General features: G+C 38.3%; 1 protein-coding gene across 8 annotated transcripts in view; it reads right to left on the reverse strand.

Annotated features, from left to right (window-relative positions):
* Window positions 1–12,753, reverse strand: part of ADD3 (adducin 3 (gamma)) — a 151,208-nt gene that overhangs the window by 42,500 nt on the left and 95,955 nt on the right. The window lies entirely within an intron of this gene.

A 12,753-nucleotide genomic window follows, 5' to 3' on the forward strand; every position in this document is an offset into this window, starting at 1 on the left:
AAAAAAAAAAAAAAAAAACTAAGGTTTAATAATTTGTCTCAGATTACCAAAGGTTCTTCACAAATAAGGAAATTCCTCATGGTTATAGATCTTGACAGGCATGGTGGAGTTAGCCAAAAAAGATGAGATGGCTCAAAAGACTATTACATCCTAGAGATATATCTAGCCATTAGATCACTGCCTTTATTTGGGGGGAGGGGGCTGAAAATATTATATCACAATATTCAACACAAAGTAGAAATAGTAAATATTCTAAAAGTAGCAATAAAATTTGTACAAAGTCTTCCATGGCTATCAAACCTACACATGCGGAAACCTACTTACCTCTCTGGCCTATTGCCGGAATTGTCAGATTGATCCATATCATTCTTAAATTTCTGAACCTCCTTTTAGTTCTTTTGAAATGACTTCTGTTATCTTTAAAATGAGACTAAATTCTAAACCTCAACATAAAGTCCAGGAAACAATAAATCTGTAGTTGTTTAGTAAAAGTTAGGACTGAGCCTTAGTTTAAAATCCAACTTAAAGCCAAGGGAAAAAACCCCCACAACAACAACAAAATAGTAACAGCAACCCACTGTGGTACTAAATGTTCTGTACTTAATGTTTTATAAATAAAAATATACTAATTAATATAAACTCTTAGCAAACTTGACTTCCCCTGTGACTGTACAATTGAAACAAAGCAGTCAGATGTAGTCATAACACATACATTGTTCATAATGTAAGTGCAGAACAGTAAGTAAAAAAACGTTGAGTAGGGGCTGGGCACGGTGGCTCACGCCTGTAATCCCAGCACTTTGGAAGGTCAAAGTTGGCGGACTGCCTGAGCTCAGGAGTTCAAGATAAGCCTTGGCAACATGGTGAAACCCATCTCTACTAAAAATACGAAACATTAGGAGGGCGTGGTCGTACATGCTTATAGTCCCAGCTACTCGGAGGCCAAAGCATAAGAATTGCTTGAACCCAGGAGGTGAAGGGTGCCGTGAGCTGAGATCACGCCACTGCACTCCAGCCTGGGTGACAGAGTGAGACTCTGTCTGCCAAAAAAGTCAAGTAGGTGCTTGTTGTGTCAACATAATCATTCAACAGGGTGAGTCAAAGACTAAAGACAGAGTTGGACAATGCTGAGGATCAATCTAACCTCTGTATTGCTAAAGTACCAATACTTGATGAAGGATATTTTATTGATCTACATTACCTGTTACAAGGAACAGTGAGACTAACAGCTTTCTTTTTTTTTTTTTTTTTTTTTTTGAGACAGAGTCTCACACTGTCACCCAGGCTGGAGTGCAGTGGCGCCATCTCGACTCACTGCAAGCTCCACTTCCCAGGTTTACCCCATTCTCCTGCCTCAGCCTCCAGAGTAGCTGGGACTACAGGCACCTGCCACCACCTCATTTGTTGTAGTTTTAGTAGAGACGGGGTTTCACCATGTTAGCCAGGATGGTCTCGATCTCCTGACCTCACGATCTGCCTGCCTCGGCCTCTCAAAGTGCTGGGATTACAGGTGTGAGCCACCACGCCCAGTCTAGGCAAACAGATTTCTGTACTGGAGGTGATGGTGGGTTTGGGAGAGGAAGAGAGACAGTTACTTGCTTAGACATTGGTAGAGGTGAAAATAACATTCATTGGTAACTTGAAACAAAAATCTTTATTAAAATGAGGTCAAATTTACCAATTACAATGGCCATACAAGGGATAGGGTTACAAAGCTGAAAACATGTATAGAAAGTTCAGAGAAAGTATTTCTTCAAGTCCAAACTCAATCATTAATCATTATCTAACATTAACTTGACTTGTTCCCAACATAAACCATTTGGAAAAGTAAATATGAAACTGATTTTATACATATATCACATATATTATAAACATATATCATATATACATTATGTGTGTGTACATATATATATATTTTCCTATAAAATGAGTAAAACAATCAACCACAGAAAGGCAATCCCTGAAGTATCTTACAGAATCCAAAGACACATGGCCTTGGTGCACCTTTACTCTCCTTTTTACAAAATATGATGAACATTCTATATACCTTCCCTTAGTCACCATTTGTCTTCAATATGGAGTTTTGGAAAATGGTTGAGAAAACAAAAGAAGGGTTCCCCACTCCACAGTCCCACCCCCTCCTTAGAGAAAGCTGAGAGAGACTAGTGGATTGATTACTTGGATGTGCGTCTTAGACATTTAGTTTCTGTTGGGTTCCCTGCTATTAGAGAAAATTTTAAAATTGAGATCCAGGAAATTATTCAAAACTTGACAGCTCATGATAAATGAGAGGTTTTAAAAAGAGGAATCACCAGAAATTATTATTTTTAAATAAACAGTCATTGCTCTCAATTTCAGGAGATACCTTAAGTCTTTCACTCTTATTTGGTAGTCTTTCCAGGCAAAAAGTATTTTTTTTTTTTTAAAGAAACATCAACTCTCACATACTTTGTACTTTACTGCATACCCAACTCTACAAATCTCAGTGAATCTTTCCTAAAATGAATATTCAAATCAAATAATACAGGAAATTTAACTTCCCCAAATTTCAATCTTACATCTACCTATTTCACAAGATGAAATTAGATTTTAACTGAAGAAATGCAAATAATCCAACAAAGCTTATTATTAAAAATGAGCTGAGTCTGCAAAATAAATATGCACTGAAAACTCTAGTCTAGGAAATCGATTCGTTACCATGGACCATATTTCTGGGTTCCATTCCTAATATAGTCATTGTGACATGCCATGGTGGTGGAAAGGCAGGGATGGAAAGGCACAAAAAAATGAGACAGAGTTCCTTATTTTAAAAATTGGAGGAAAATACACACAAAAAAATTAAAGAACCACAGGGTATAAGTACCAAGAGTTCATTTTGATCTACTATTTCAGATATTCAAGCTAAAGACTTTTGGCTTTCATAACTTATAAAATACAGCTGCAAAAGTCAATCCAAAAGCTGTAGGTAACTCAACATACTGTAACTGCAAAGCAGTCTGATTTGAAGGAGGTGTTTCTGCCTTTAGATTTTGGCTGCTAAGGAATATTTCAAGATCATCAAAACTTGATCTGTTTTATGAAATGCCTAATATTGTGCCACGAAAATGCATCTTATTAAGCGCAGATAATGGTACCTGAAAATTACTTTCAAAAATACTTTTTGGTTATAACCTGCCACTTTAGCAATTGGTTAATGGTTTTAAGTGGAAGTTCACAAAAAGAGATTTTTATCAATCTCAGATATCGGTTTCTCAAAATGGATTTGTCGAAAACTGGCTTTTTCAAATGAATCATCTTTTTGATCTAGAGATTGACATTCAGCCATACTACCATACTATACTGGTTGAATAGTGTCTTCCCTAAAAATTCAAGTCCCCACAAGCTCAGAATGTGGCCTATTTGAAAATACGGTTTGTAGATCAAATTAAGATGAGATCATACTGGATTAGGATGAGTACTAAATCCAATGACGGGTATCTTTACAAGAGGAAAGTGAAAGAGATTTGGATAGAGAGTAACAGAGAAGACACACACACAGAGGAAGAAAAAAGCCCTGTGATGACAGGGTAGAGATTGAACTGATGCAGCACAAGCCTAGGGACCAAGCTGCAAGCTGGGAACCACAAGAAGCCCGCGGAGGGGCATGAAACAGATTCTTCCCTCAGACCCCTCAGAAAGAACCAATCCTGCCAACACCTTGATTTTGGACCTCTGGCCTCCAGAACTGTAAGAGAATAGATCTGTTGTTTTTAGCCACTGGAATTGCAGTACTTTGTTACAGCAGTTCTAGGAAACTAACACATATACTGTTCCAATGGAATTTCCATCCTAATATCTATTTTTGAAAGCATTTTACCATTAACAGTGTGAATAGATAGCACACCTTTGTAGAATCCATGTCAGCTCTTCAGAAATAACAAATCGTCAAAACACTAACCTGAACAAGACATCTGATATACATAAGTACAATGCAAAATTCTGGTTTTCCACAATGGCAGGACCTTTGCCAACTACCCTATCAGTGTTTCCAAGGAAATCTAAAGCAAGAAAAATATGAACATTCTTATCAGATGAACAAAAATTTCTTTGTAAAACTGAAGAATCATAATGAAGAACAACAACAAATTAAATATGCAGTGGGTCTACTGCTTCCATCATAGCGGAAACACTGTTAAAGCAGTTACTAAATCAAAATACTATGGAATATATTTTTACTTAAGCAAGGGTGGACTTAAAAGCCACTTGCTCAGGGCCAGGTGTGGTAGCTCACATCTGTAATCCCAGTGATTTGAGAGGCCAAGGCAGGTGGATCACTTGAGGTCAGGAGTTCAAGACCAGCCTGGCCAACATTCCTACTAAACCCCATCCGTATTAAAAATACAAAAATTAGCCAGGCTTGGGGGTGGGTGCCTGTAATCCCAGCTACTTGGAAGGCTAAGGCAGGAGAATTGCTGGAACCTGGGAGGCAGAGGTTGCAGTGAGCTGAGATGGCGTGCCATTGCACTCCAGCCTGGGCAACAGAGCCAGACTTAGTCTGAAAAAAAATGAAAAAAATGGGGAAAAAAAGCCACTTTCTCAGGTGAGTGGGTTTCTTGCCATGTGTACATATATGCTGCATTTCTGCTATTCTACTCACATTGGGGACCATCGAACCCACACCTTGCAGGTTCATGCCAGGCTCTGGGACCCTTGGATTATGAGAAACCCTAGTAAGTTAGTTTAGCATCTCAGCATCAAGTCAGTCTTGCTGCTGTTCCCACTCTGATGTTTGACTTTCATTTGAGTCTTGTGTATTAGTTTGTTCTGACACTGATGTAAAGACCTACTTGAGACTAGGTAATCTATAAAGAAAAGCTTAAATTACCACAGTTCCACAGGCTGTACAGGAAGCTTGGCTGGAGAGGCTTCAGGAAACTTACAATCATGGCAGAAGGGTGAAGGGGAAGCAAGCATATCTTCACATGGTGGCAGGAGAGCAAGTGAGTGAAGGAGGAGGTGCTACATATACACTTAACCAACAAGATCTTGTGAGAACTCTATCATGAGACAGCACTAGGGGGATGAGACTCAACTATTAGAAACCACCCTCATGAACCAATCGACTCCTGCCAGACCCCACCTCCAACACTTGAGATCACAATTTAATATGAGATTTGGATGGAGACACAAAGCCAAACCATACTAAGCCTGTTTTTTGTTGTTGTTTTGGGGACAGAGTCTCACTCTGTCCCCAGGATGGAGTGCAGTGGCGTGATCTCAGCTCACTGTAATCTCCACTTTCTGGGTTCAAGCGATTCTCCTGCCTCTGCCTCCCAAGTAGCTGGGACTACAGGCACGTGACACCATGCCCAGCTAATTTTTGTATATTTAGTAGAGATGAGGTTTCACGCTGTTGGCCAGGATGGTCTCGATCTCCTGACCTTGTGATCCACCTGCCTTGGCCTCCGAAAGTGCTAGGATTACAGACGTGAGCTACTGTGCCCAGCTTCTTTTTTTTGGGGACAGAGTTTCACTCTTTGTCACCGAGGCTGGAGTGCAATGGTGTGATCTCGGCTTACCACAACCTCCACCGCCCAGGTTCAAGCGATTCTCGTGTTTCAGCCTCCGGAGTAGCTGGGATTACAGGCTTGCACCACCACGCCCAGCTAATTTTGTATTTTTAGTAGAGAAGAGGTTTCTCCATGTTGGTCAGGCTGGTCTCTAACTCCCGACCTCAGGTGATCCACCCACTTTGGCCTCCCACAAGTGCTGGGATTACAGGCATGAGCCACCATGCCCAGCCCAAGTCTGTTTCTTAATCATTAAACTCTGAGCTACTCCACTCACTCTAAAGCAGCCTAATTTACTTTCTTGTTTCTCTACCAGGTAACTTCAAATACTTTTACAATTGAAGGTCTATGCCTGAACCCTGGGGTCCACATCTCAGTCTTAGACCCTTCTATCATTTGCCACTGTTCCCTGAGGTCACCTGATAGCTCACATCTTTGCATATGGCAGTAGATCTCTGATGCCATGCAGATCTCCCTGGTACTGATTGGATCTGGACTTTTACCAAGCAGTGCCCTTTGCCAAAAATTTCCTGTCCCTAAACTCTGCCTATGTGCTACAGTTTGACACCTACTAAATCTCATTCATATTGACTGTTGACATACCTGGACTCATTCCTATTGCCCATTTCTGGGGATCTGCTCCCGACTGCTTACCTGGATTCCAGTTCCTTGTCAGGTGTATTCAGCCAGTCCAACTCCATTATAGAGACCATCCTTTTTAGTTTTTTTTTTTTTTTTTTGAGACTGAGTCTCACTCTGTCACCCAGGCTGGAGTGCAATGGTGTGATCTCAGCTCACTGCAACCTCCGCCTCCCAGCTTCAAGTGATTCTCCCTGCCTCAAACTCCCAAGTAGCTGGGATTACAGGTGCCCAGCACCATGCCCAGCTAATTTTTGTATTTTTAGTAGAGACAGGGTTTTGCCATGTTGGACAGGCTGGTCTTGAACTCCTGACCTCAGATGGTCCACCCACCTCAGCTTCCCAAAGCACTAGCATTACAAGCGTGAACCACTCTGCCTGGTCTCCTTCTTACTATTTGAATGTGTGTGTTTTTTCATTAAACTACATTGGAATAAATACACTTTTATGTGGAAAGAGTGGAAATAATCAGTAAAATACCCAATATTTCTTGAACACCTACTATTGTCTGATATTGTTTTAAAAAGTAGCATGTTTTAACTCATTTCACCCTCACAAAACCCTGTAAGAGGTAGGTGTTAATATTTCCATTTTACAGGCAAGGAAGCAAGCACACAGGTTACTTGTCCAAAGTCACACAAGAATTGTATTGTGGAGCTTAGATATAAATTCAAGTAGACTAGTTTCAGAATCTGTGTTCTTAACCAGCACACTCTATTACAACTCTACTACCCTCACTCCCAAAGATGTTTTCAAATTTTGAGTCATTTCAAAACTTACACCTGTTAAGATTCTTTGGCTAAATATTTTTAACTCCTCCCCAACCCCAGCCTCAAATCTAAGTTCCCACTTCTAATGCAAACCCTTTAACAAAACATGTATTTTCAGAGATTGAATTTTCTTAAAATGAAGTTTACATGAACATAAATACATAAACAATAAACCTAAAAATCCTGGCACTTAGGATTTTGCTTATTATTAAATCAATAGTCAGTAAAATCCCCTCGGTATTCGCCAAATTAGATCTTCAACAAAGTGTAATCCAAACTATAATTATGAACTTTAGAAAAAGGGAGGGCCCCTCTAGATCCTGGTATCCAGATTATATATGCCCCATTATTTCATTTTGAACTGTGTTGGACATTAACTGCCATGCAAGCTTGTGCGTGCATTTAAAGAGGTCTCAGCTCTGTCCTGATAAAACAGCATTTAGCTTTGAAAAGTAGGCCTAGTTGATATGAGTAAGAATTCTAAAAATGTATGCATACATTGATATTTTATGACACAAACTAATTCATATCAAAAAAAGGGGGGGAATTAAAATTATTTCTAACACGAAGAAACTGGAAATAACGAGAAGATAAAGAGACAACAACCCAAGTCTCCAGTCCACTGCTGGAAACTGAACTCTCAATACAAAGAGAAAATCTGGAAAAAGACCTGAGAAGTCCAATATCAAATTCGGAAAAAGAGAAAACATTACATTAATTCACTATTTAATTTATGGAGGAAAGTTTATCAAAAACAACAGAAATGCAGATTTTAAAAGAACGAAGAATAACTTTCATACTTTTGTTAGGATTATAGAGAAACAAAACACTGCTTTGTAAATACAAATAGGAACTCTTCCAACAAGAGTTGTTTTCCCTGATATTACCTAATGAGAGCCGAAAGAAGAAGAGTATCCTTAGAATCTAAAGGTGTTAGAGCTTAAAAGGATGTAAGATATTACCAAATCTTATTTTACCTCATTTCTTACATGGAGAAAGGCAGAACAGGTCCTAAGAGAGACTGGTGTGTCCCAAGCCCCTCAATTTATCTTACCCAATATTTTTCACTTTATCTAGATTTGAATGAGATACGTAAGACTGTAGACCTTACGATCTGTTGATATAAGAAAAATTTAAAACATGAACTGCACTTAGAAATTTATTTAACTGAAGATTTTGTTAAGAAAACACATTTCAGGTGCTACTGTACATTACATAAACTATTAACTTTTATTTTTTAAAAGCCAGGTAATGTCCTGTTACAATTTCTTGATTTTAAGGGGTTTGTAGGTATGTGCTCATGATTAATACATAAAACATTTTGTTGGTGTTATTTCCATAATAATCTAAAGCAATTTTTACTATTTTAAAATAATGAGAGTGCTTTTCTTTCAAGCTTTCATGGTAATTCACTAGGAAGAGTAAAACTTCATGACTCAGCTTTTTGTGCCCACTCACACATGCCTAAAAGGTCCACTGAAATTGCTTGCTATATTTTAAATTCCAGCTTGAAGTAGGACTCTTGTTTTTCTGAGGCTCACAAAGACTAGACTCACAACTTAGTTCTATAGTGTCTATTTAGCTGGACTTAAAGCCTACATCAAGTACTTCATTGTCAAATAAAAAGCTATCTATGAGGAGCTTAGTAACTTAAGTAGCTCTCCAGAGTTTGGTAAATATTTTGTGTCTACTTTTGATCTCTATTGTCTAGGAAAGGTTCTGTCAAGTTGTAAAGTGCTAGAAAGTGTTGTTTTAAACTTTTGAAAGGTAGTAAGAGTACTACAACTCTGGGATTCTTGGTTGCAACAAAGAAGCATAAAATCAACTACTATAGTTTTCCAAAACCACCATTTCCTCAGACCCTCCCCCAAGGAAATAAAAGAGCATCCAGGAAGTCCCATCTTTAAAAAATACTTAGCTATCAGCCTGGGGCTTCTAAAATTCAGGCCCTGAAAAAAGGATAGGAAAGACCTCAAAGTCTATCCCTATTAGGTTTAGAGGGAAATGACTCTTCCTAATAAAAGCCATCCCCCTGATTGTTGCTTTGCTCACCATATTTCTTACACATTTGGACTGTTTTCCCCTCTCATCTCCATCCATCCATCCATCCATCCAATATTTGTCCATACTTTGAATTCTTATTCAAAAGCCAACCCCTTCCATGGTGACTTTCCTAAGTTCCTCCATCTTAGCTCTCCCTGCAGCCTTAGTGCTCAAAGCACTTTGTCATAGTCTGTACTGTCTTTTAATTATTTGAGTATGTCTGTCGGCTCCAAGTAACTGGGTCAACATTTTTTCCTTTCTTTACTGTCCACTTAGAGTTACTCAATAAGGGTTTATTAACTCAGTGAGGTGAGTAAGGCTCTTAACTCATAAAACCCCCATTCTCTACTTGTCTTAGAATAAACCAGGGCAGGGAATCTAGAGTAAACTTTGAAAACTGGGTTATTCGTGGTTTGATAAGACCGGCCAAGTATCCAAGATGGTTAAGGTAATGAATATTGTGACCTGAATATGAAATGTCTTAAGCTGACTGAAAAGTAATTACACAAAAAAGTGTGAAGGTATGAGACGAGCATTATCGGTATCTGGAAATATTTAAAATAAGTAAATACATATATAAAACAGCAATTTCTAAAAATATATATTTACCGCCATGTTTTGAGACCATGTACAAATAATGATACAAAAACGTTATCTTCAAACACCAAAGAAACTACTGATCCAATCAATCAGCAAACCCTAATTCAGGTGTTAGGAAAAGGTTGTAAAGACTACATAAGGCACAGCTCTGATTCCTGCCCTTAAGGACTTTCTAGTTTATTAATAATTGTGGAGGGAAGTAAACCGAATAAGCTATCTCGTAAGACAGTTTAATGTTTTATAGGAGAACTTGAATTCGTGGCTTCCAAAACTCAAAATAGGCCTTTAGATAGACATTTTTCATACCCAAAAGGTATGTTTAAAATAATTCATTCTCATCTAAGGACAGGAAGTGTGTAGAGTAAGCCTGCAAAAGGTCATCACCACTATTAAAGCAATTTTTTTTTTCTGATCTTTTTAACTGTCATGACTTTTATGCCCAACAGTTACTGATGGTCAAATGTATTCTGAAGCTCAGCCAAAACTTTTTTTTTTTTTTTTTTTAGAGTGATACTCAAAACAAAGCAAATACTGGCTTAGTCATGACACTTGTTGTTCTAAAACGTTAATAGCCTATTGTTCACTGTGGTTGTCTCAACAAGATAATACATTGAAAAACAGCATTTCCTGATAGGAAGTGAATTCCCACTGTGTGTCACAGGACCCTAGCCAAATGCTGGGCTCCAAAGGAGAAATAGCAGTGCCTTCTGGGACTGTGTAGAGACTTCCCCCTCGCTAGTTTAAAATGTCTGTTTCAGCTCAAACTACAATCTGACTGATTTTGCTATCATAGGACTGTTTTCCTAAAACGGCTTCAAATGCTTTAGACAATGTTTGTTCAACATCCTGTAGACAGCAGCATCCTGTATATTTCTAACTATGAAGAATTTCCTTAGTTATACATGCCACAGTGGATGGGGTAATTTGACAAAGAAGCCATCAGGATGTATCTTCAAAACACTATGTGACCATTTTCAAGCGTGGTTTCATATAAGCAATTGTTAAAAAATCATAATATATGAAGCACAATAATTGCAACAGATTTTCACATTTCACACATCAGATATGTTTTAGTCGACAAAAATTTAGGCTCAATTAATTAGTCCAAGCATCACAGCATTATTTAAGAGTTCAACTAGTGAGAAACTGATGTCACCAGCAGACCCTCATACAGAAGTGGAGAAGTGCCTCCAAAGTAACTGACACTGTACTAAGACATTAAGATCTCCTTTTTAAACACTGAAAACATACTTTTCATCTATTTTCACAGATTCGAATTTAAATAATTTTTTTTCCAAGTCCCAATCACCAGTGGACATTAGAAAGCTTCAACAATGCAAGAAACAGGAACAGTTGTCATTTCAGTGGATTCTAAGCAAGACTGTCCAAGTTACCCAGGTATTCCCAGCATTTAATTCAGTGCTTGGCTGCTAGAAGGTCTTCGATACATTTTGCTAAGTGGAATTGTATGTCCAAAAATGTATATGAAAATTAACAAGGAATACTAATAATTATCTAGCATTTTTTGAATAATAAATAATACCTCAGATTATAGAAAAGTATATTCAAGGTATATTAAGCCTTCTGCCAAGAAGCTAAGGTAACCACCACACAAACATACAAACTCTCCTACCTTCTAGCCAAGAAAATGTCTTTATCTTCCAGTTGTAATTACGCAAATCAAATGAAGTTCTGACATCATTTTATCTTTAGAACAGCTGTCATTTGATTCAATTATGAGACTAAAACTGTGAAAAAGGCAATGTTAGGCAATGGTAAAAATCGTATGCGTGATGCAGCAAAAATGACTGCTTTTGTTACTTTATAACTTTGCCATGGAACTTTGTAACTTTGCTGGCAGGATATATTTCACCTCTAAAGCAGCTTCCTCAGCATCAAATCTGAAAACTTTAGTTAAGTAATGTCAGTTTTAGCATTTAACGAAACAAGGAGATGGATTAAAGGGCTAGAATGTGCAAACAGTTTAAACAAGAAACCTGAAGCCAAGTTTCAAAGCTCTAGGATTACTTCTGAATGGTCGGACTCACTGAAAATTATAAGGATCCATTTTAAAAACAAACATAACCTCACAATCTTCTTCCTCAAGTAGTCAAGCTTGATAAAAAGGATTTGCTTTTAATTCCAGAATGGGTTTGCTACTTTTGAAATTGACTTTTTAGAAAAGGATAGTTTATATAAAATATAGAATGATATTCAACTTTCCTTTTTTACATTCTTAAACTGGCTTAGACCATACGGAAGGTCAAATAAATTATAGACCACACAATATATATATAAGATGTTTTTAATTTAAATATGAGAAACTTCATATAATTTGGGTTATCCAGTTTAAATCAATATTCCAACAAAAATACTACATAAATATTGAAGTTGGAAGGGACATTAAAACTCATCTACTTCAAATCTCTCATTTTATAGATGGTAAAACTGAGGATTCAAGGAGGTCAGGTGACCCACTCCAATCCCACATCCAAGTTACCCGACTTTGAACCCAATGTTCTTTCACTATTCTGCTGAGAAATGACTTCCTCTTAGGGCAGTTCTTACCCACCCCCAACCATGAATTCCTGGGATAGTGCGGCCTACTTTTGGAGCCCTAGTCTGATAAACAGAAGTTGGTGAGGGACTTTTCCATTTCCACACATCACTATTATACCTTCTCTATAGTACCCAAGTTCTGGGTTCTGTCCCAAAACGGAGGTAGGAGAAGACTAATAGCGTAAATACCTCTGATGGAGAGGGGATGGGAACAAACTTGGAAATGATCCAGATATCCATCGAAGGAGGAATAACTGAGTTACAGTACATCCATCCACACAAGAAAGTACTATAAAGCCATTACAAAGAATGAAGTAGGTTAGGTGCAGTGACTCACGCCTGCAATCCCAGTACTTTGGGAGGCTGAGGCAGGGGGATCACCTGAGGTCCCGAGACCAGTTCGAGACCAGCCAGGCCAACGTCGTGAAACCCCATCTCTACTAGAAGTACAAAAATTAGCCGAGCTGTAATCCCAGCTACTCGGGAGGCTGAGGCAGAATTGTTTGAACCCAGGAGGCAGAGGTTGCGGTGAGCCAAGATTGTGCCACTACACTCCAACCTAGGTGACAGAGCAAGACTCTGTCTCAAAAAAA

Source organism: Colobus angolensis, unplaced genomic scaffold (assembly GCF_000951035.1).
Source record: "Colobus angolensis palliatus isolate OR3802 unplaced genomic scaffold, Cang.pa_1.0 Scaffold75, whole genome shotgun sequence".
Lineage (NCBI taxonomy): Eukaryota > Metazoa > Chordata > Mammalia > Primates > Cercopithecidae > Colobus > Colobus angolensis.